This window comes from Hakea prostrata, chromosome 1, assembly GCF_041222555.1.
Source record: "Hakea prostrata isolate BN-2017 chromosome 1, UWA_Hpros_2, whole genome shotgun sequence".
Taxonomy (NCBI): Eukaryota; Viridiplantae; Streptophyta; class Magnoliopsida; order Proteales; family Proteaceae; genus Hakea; species Hakea prostrata.
In genome coordinates, this window is record NC_142600.1 from 23,120,058 (window position 1) to 23,127,716 (window position 7,659).

General features: G+C 37.7%; 1 protein-coding gene across 4 annotated transcripts in view; it reads right to left on the minus strand.

Annotated features, from left to right (window-relative positions):
- LOC149028341 (uncharacterized) overlaps window positions 1-6,864 on the minus strand; it is an 82,006-nt gene extending 75,142 nt beyond the window's left edge. Inside the window, exons 1-2 of one of the 4 annotated variants that reach the window (XM_089135949.1) lie at window positions 6,786-6,864; window positions 6,252-6,330 (exon numbers count right to left, since the gene is read on the minus strand). The gene's annotated coding sequence lies outside the window, so the exon portion shown is untranslated. The other 3 variants (XM_089135946.1, XM_089135942.1, XM_089135953.1) reach the window with 3 other exon arrangements.
- Between the last annotated feature and the right edge of the window lie 795 nt (window positions 6,865-7,659).

The following is a 7,659-nucleotide window of genomic DNA, read 5'->3' on the forward strand; positions in this document are numbered from 1 at the left end:
AGGTGGCACGTCCATGTATACCTCCTTTTGGGGTTCTCCATGCAAAAAAACATTCTTCACATCTAACTACTGTAAACTCCATCCTTTATTGACTACACATGAAAGAATAGTATGAACTATATTCATCTTGGCAACAAGGGCAAATGTCTCCTGGTAGTCAACACCATAAGTCTGAGTGAAGCCTTTGGCCACCAATCTTGCCTTATACATCTTAATGATCCCATCTGTTTTGTGCTTGATCATGAACACCCATTTGCACCTAACAGTCCGCTTTCCCGTAGGCAAAGTTACAAAGTCCCATGTTTTGTTTTCTTCCAGAGCTTGCATTTCCTCATCTATAGCTTCCTTCCAGTTTGAGTGAGATAATGTTTTCCGCCAAGTTTTAGGAACAGAAGTAGAGGACAAAGAGGAAATAAAACTTTAAAAATTCTGGGGATGGGGATTGATTTGAAACATAATTGGAAATAGGATGTTTGGTGCAAGCTCGAGGTTGCTTTCTTAATGCAATTGGTAAGTCCAACATAGGATCAAAAGAAGGGTCAAAGAAAGAGTCACTTGGAGGAACAGACTGTTTAGGGCCAAGAACAGAAGCTTTTAACAGGCTTGGTTCAGAAGGGGTCACTCTTTGCTTTTCTTTGATAGATCTTCAGAGGTCTAGTCTCCCCCTGCACAACATTTACCAGTTGCTCATGTCCGGTCACTCCAGCTTCCCACGGAGGATCATCTACAGGGATTTGAAAAGAAATATCAAAAGGAGGAATCAACACTGGAACTTCTTCACTAAGACTCTCCCCCTAAAGAGGCGTAGGGGAAAAATAAGGTATTTGTTCCTAGAACGCAACATCCATGGAGATGAAGAAACGACGAGAACTAGGATGATAACACTTATACCCCTTCAGTGTGGGAGGATAACCTAAGAAAATGCACTTTAACCCGCGAGGATCCAATTTACCATGAACATGTTGGTTCCGGACAAAGACAACACATCCAAAAACCTCAGGTGGCCTGGTAAAGGCTGTTGTCCCTAAAAGAACCTCAAGGGGACAGCGCTGATATAAAACACGGGAAGGCATTCGGTTAATTAGATATGTTGCAATAAGAACTGCGTCACCCCAAAAATGAGGAGGTACATGCATAGTAAACATAAGGGAACGTGCTACCTCAAGTAGATGTCTATTATTACGTTCAGCAACCCCATTTTGAGGCAGAGTGTCAACGCAACTAGTCTGGTGTATGATGCTATGGTTTGCTAAGTAGGAAGGGAATGTTCCACCCAAGTATTCAGTTTCGTTGTCCATACAAAGGATTTTGAATGTTGCCCCAAACTGAGTCCTAACCATATTATGAAAATTTTTTAAACAAGAAAAAAGTCACTTTTTTTGTGAAGTAATCTGGTCCTAGTGCAACAATCAATAAAGATAACAAACCATCTATGACAAGATTCGAGAAGGACCTCACACATCAGAGTGAATAACTGAAAAAGGAATTTTACTACGATGATCTGAAATAGGGTAAACATGCCTGGTCTATTTAGCCAAATTACAAGCTTCATAATAGAAATCATTTAAATTACATCTTTTAATCAGACCAGAAAATAACTTGGACAAAATAGGTAAAGGAACGTGGCCAAGATGACGATGCCACTGCAATAAGGTAAAAGCTGCAAGAAAGGTGGAACTAGAGGTCGTAGAAAGAGCTAATGGGGACCCATCCAACAAGTAAAGCCCCCATTCTGTTTACCACTGCCAATCTTATGCCCTATTTCCAGGTCCTAAAACACATAATGAGAAGGAAAAAATGTTATTTTGCAGTTCATATCATAAGTAAGGCTACTAATTGATACAAGATTAGCTGAAAACTTAGGAACATGTAAGACATTAGATAGGTTAAAAGAAAGAGAACAGATAATAAATCCTTTCCAAGAGATAGGGGAGAGAGACCTATTAGTCGTTCGAACATCCTAAGCAAAAGGAACAGATGAATAAGTATGGAACAAAGTAGAGGAGCCTATCATATGGTCAAATTGACATTGTGACAAGCGAAAATACCTATAGGGAATTGTAGATCAAAAAGGGAACAATGGCAAAAGCTACACTCACATTGGATGTTGGTACTAGAGAAATGAGTCAAGTCTGGACATCAACTAGCGAAGATGTTGGAGATCATCCGAGGAAAGAGGTGTTGAAGTACTCAGGGGGTCAGAACTGGCTTGATTTGCAGATGCTTGATTGCTGCCCCTATTCCCATTCCTACCTCCTCTGCGGGAATTTGTTGGACATCCATGCAACTTCCAACCCTTGTCCTTTGTATGACGCTCTTTTCCACAATACTCGCACTTCACTAAATGGTGAAAATCACCAAAACCAAATTTATTATTGTCAGAACCTGCCACTAATGCAGATTTATTAGATGTCTAAGTGTGTACTATAGTTGTCTTTCGACTGTCTTTTGTATCTACTATGGCATAGGTTTGAGTCAGAGAAAGGAAAGGCTCTCTAAAAAGGATCTGTGCACGAATTTGATCAAATTCTATACTTAATCCTGCCAAAAAATCATATACTCTCTGTTTATCTTCCCATTATTGATAGGCAATAGCATCTTCGGCATTCTTCAGTGTAAACTTCCCATAGAAATCTAAAGTCTGGTAATATCCCCAAAGAGTGTTATAGTACTAAAAAAGAGTAAGGTCTTTCTACAGCAATTGATTGATCTTCCGTCTAATTTCAAAGCACTATGCATCATTGCCTACTACTTAATACGTATCCATAGCAACTTTCCATATAGTTGTTGCATCAGGAAGGAGGAGATAACTCTTTGCTATGCTTGATTAAATGGAGTTGATGAGAAAATCTATATCCAAGCATTCACCTGTGTACCACTTGGAAGTTGCAGACCAAGTGTGGAAGATTTGGTAAAAGTCTCATCAAGATGGCCAGTAAGACCACGAGCACCAACAGCAAGGAAAACTAAATGAGACAATCTAAGATAATTTGTCCCATTGAGTTTCACAGTGGTCATCTGAAGCGGGAAAAACTCACGATCCCAATGAATGGAAGACATGGAAAAATCTTCAGATGTATCAAACAAGGATGTGGGATCAGCCATAGCAGGATGTAATTACTCAAATTTACTACCTACAAATTTTTGAATTTACAAATAGAACCTTGAAACTATTCGAACTTAAAAACAACTCCCTTAACTATTTGAATTTAGAATCAGACCCCTTGAACTGTTTGAATTTACATAAAATCCCTGATAATATATAAATTTGTAAAAAAAGATCCTTAAAACTTCTTGAACTTACAAAAAAGTCCCCTATAACTTTTTAAATTCAAGCCCCTACAAACTTAGAAAAACATTCATTGCTACTGCGATGCAATTGAGAACCATTATTAAGAATTGTCAAAGACTCTAGAAACATCTTGAGGGTTTAAATGTGGTAGAAGATGGGTTTAGAAGGCTATTTGGGTGGGGAAAAAACTAAACACCATCACAGACTGAAGAACAAACAGAAGAAAGAAGAAAAAAAATTTGTTTATAGAGTTTAGATCATCTTAGGAGAGTTGCAAGAAGCAGCGACACTCCTAGGAGTGAACATGAGTAGATTGGGGACTAAAAAAGGTTCTACAGGGGTAAGGTGATGGTGGTTATGGGTGACTGAGGAGGTAGGAATGAAGTTACAGAGGTGAGAGATGGTGGCGGAAACTTTTCTAGTTCTTTGAAACCTGCAATGGCTTGCAGTGACTTGCGACGGGTTGTTGGTGTCTCAGGTCTGACATGGCTCACCATGATGTAATTTGGAGAGATATTGCTCAAAGTTATTTGATTCATAGGCCCCAATAGGGCATTTAGAGTTACAATCTAGTTGAGTCCCACTCTGAGTAGGAAAAGGAAATAGGAATAAGAAACTAGCTCTAGACCTATTAGGAAACAAAATCCTATTCTAATTAGAAAAACCTCAGTCCATACTTTCAACAATAATAATATGGGGATATGAATTATATGATTCCCAAAGTTTGGTGGGGTTTGGGTGGCTAAATTAAAAGCTATGAAGGTTCTTGTTTTTAAGGTCTTGGAAAGTACAAAAATCCAAGAAAATAATCGTATCTAATGACACTAGGGTTGAAAGGATGAGGCTCTTAACGTTTGGGAGAGATCTAACAGTTACATTGGTGTACATCAGACGTTGAAATTTGGGTCTCAAGAGAAGTCCAAAAATTCAAGAAAATTCAAGAAAATAAAAAATAAGGGTGTAATGGATGAGGGAAGAGGAGGGCTGTACTTACTAGGAGAATTGTAGGAGGCTGCTGTGGTTGTTGAATTGCTGTTGGACCTTGAAGAACAATGCTGGAAATTGAAGAAGATGGTCTACAAATTTCATTGTGGCCCTCCCAAGAAGACCACGACCTAAATTCTCTCCAAACTCAGATTTGTATTCAATTCAACTTGAACAAACATAACTTGAGGGCTTTATTTATAGCCTCAAATAAGAAATAGAAAAGGAATCTAAGTTGGAAAACCAACTAAAATTCTAATTGGCTTATCCACCAAAGTCAACTACTTTGACATCAAGAAGAGGACTGAAATTGTGGATTCCAACCTCAATGTGAACCTCACCTAAACATGGTCTCTCAAATATCTTGCAAAATAATAGTCAGAAAAATAAATAAAATTAGATTTTGGGTCCATTGTAGTCACAATGGGACATAGATCTAAGACACCTAAAAATGTCAAAAAAAGATCAAAATACCGCTGGACAGAATTTGCCCAGCCCTTGGTGTGCCAATTGGGCTTGGTTCTTAGGCCAACTTTTGCTGGTTCTTGGAGGGGGTTGGGCCTGGTTACATCAGAGAAAATATCATAATTTAGTAAAATTCAAGTGAATGGAACACAACATATTAGTAAAAGGGATAAATTAGGAAGAAAAAACACATAAGGGTATTAGGGGTTAATAAAAATAATAAAAAAAAAAGAGGAGGAGCAATCCTAGAAACCAAGACCTAATTATCCTCACAAAATATTTGATTTCATGTTTAATTCAGTGGATTTATGTTGAGTTGGTAATTATTAACCTAGAGTTATTAACTTGGACTTGATAACCAAATTAGCTTTATTCAGTGTGGCATGTTTTGTTATTCAGTGTATTGGAACAGTAAATACTATAAGGAGGCCAAGTGATGGAAAGATTTTTAGTTATAATGCAGATTGTGAAGCTTTTATAACTGGAACAGAGGATGGATCGAGAGGTATCATTATGTAATCCCAAATTATCAAAACAATACATTGCATCATCCATTCGTTTATAAAAGTTTTGGAACATTAATCCTTCTTGTTAGTTCCAAGACACACCTCATGCTGTTAAACAAGGCCTCAGTTCAAGCATATTGTTCAAGATTCTTGAAGGATGTATGAACAATTAAGCAGTATAAATATATCTTAAGGATGCATAGTTTTTTATAAATTGAAAATCATCAATACTTTTGTTTCTAAGAAACTGAAGATGATTCATTAAGGTACAGTTACAAGCTTGGTCAGGCTTGAAAATTCCAATCTCAAGTGGTGTCCTAGGCAAATCAATTTTTTTGGGCGCTAAAGAATAAACATGGTAAATTCCAATAAAGAAGTCAATGGAGTGGACAGGTTGAAAATCCTGATTGGCTATATTGTTGACTTGAGTCGATAAATGGTGGAATCACCTCTGCGGAAGGTTGACCAGTAGTATCTTGTTCATTTCTCTCTAAAAAGAAAATGGATGTGCCTTCTAGCTAGGAATGTACTCAGGCCAGGACAACAACATCCATCTGTGCTGGTTGGGAGTCCCCACAGATAAGTTATTTGTAGTTTCTAATGGCCGATCCAGTAAATAGCTAAAGATGCTGGAGAAACAAGAGAAAAACAAAATGCTGACTAACACATCGCTTGTCTATATAGAATTGCTTGCCTGATGAAGACATTGTGATTTTCAACACTTCTACAAAGTACAAACGGACAAACTTATTCACGGACTAAATTTTCTGATGCCGTTCAGTTTCATTTCTTTGAATTGTTTATAATTTCTTTAACCCATGAAACCATGCGTCAATTACTTCAGTCAGTTAAACGATTCCCGACAATAACTACATTATAGCCGACATATATCTTCACTAAGTGATGAGCACGAAAAGAAAGACAGAACAAGAGAGAAGAGACAATAGAAAGACAGAGAGAGAGGGAAGAATGAGAGGTGAAGATCGAAGAGAGACAAGAGATACCTGATTCTTCGTATAAAACGCCACCGATTGCTGTTCCCCGTGGGCTGTACCGCTACCGTCTAGGTATAGTTCAGGAACTCTACAATGAAAAATTAATAGAACAAAATGAGGTTAATGAAAAACGAGAGAGCCATCAACCTCCCTCTGTGACTCTGCCCGAAGAGAAAAGAGTCACCTGTGTTGCTAAGAGAGAAAACACGGAAATTGCCTCTAAGGGTTGCCTCTAAGGGAGAGTCGTAAAAAGAGAGAATGAAAGAAGGATTGATGCGGTGAGAAACAGAGTGGAAAGAGGAGAGACGAGAACAAGAGGGATAAGCAAGAAGGAAGACGAGAGTGATTGGTTTTTTTTTTCTCTCTCTCTCTGTTTTTTTATGGGAATTGTTACCTTTATAATAGGGGTGGGTAAATTATTATATATACGAAAAAACCTCAATGTACCAAAAAACAAGTAAAAACGAGAGAACCTCTCCACTGAGAAATGTTGACCACCAACAGAGCAATCTTTGGAGGTGATGATGAAAGAGCCGCCATTACCTTCTTCAAGTTGCAGGTCGAGACGAAGTCGATTCCTCCCACGGTTTTCTGACGGTCGTAGTTTGCGCGGCTAGGGCTCCTTTCCACTCGGTTTTTGAAAATTTCTCAAAAATATATAAAATATAAAACAAAAAATAAATCGAACTTGTAGTTATCTGTGTTTGTTTACTGGAATAAAGGTGGGGTGGTAAAAACTGGTGGGCAAATTCTCGAAAGTAACAAATTTGTCTTACTTTTCCTTTAAATCTTAAGGTTGCGTTTGTTTGCAAATGTGGTGTGGGAAAAAATTAATGGGAAAAAAAAAATTTAGACCCATGTGTAGTGGGGTTGTGGGAGAAGATAAAAAATATGATTGCATTTGTTTGCAAAAGTAGGATGGGAAAAAAATGGTGAAAAGAAAAACATGTTGGCCCTCATGTGTAATGGGATAATGGAGAAGGAAATGAAAATAAATAAATGGTTTTATAGAAAAGTGATAGTGGTGGGTCCCATTTTTTACTTTTCCAAGCTTGACCACAAAATTCCACCAACTTTGTAGGGATTTAAAAAGCCTTGGGGTGAAAAAGTTGGACTACCACCTCACCAGATAAGTTTGTCTCTCACTTTTCCACCCCAAGCAACTAAACAATATACATTTTTAGAAAAAGTATAAAAAATTTGCTTTTTCCAATAATTTTTCCACCTCACCTTTATTCCAGCCAACCTAAAGGAAAGTGTGGAAAAATATTAATTGTGAATCTTACATTTTATTTTCCACAAAATTCCACACTTTTTGTGATATTTTAAAAATGCTTGGAATGGGAAAATTGAATTGCCAAACAAGTTTCCCACCCCAAGTAACCAAACAATTTCACTTTTGGGACTTAGGCTGCGT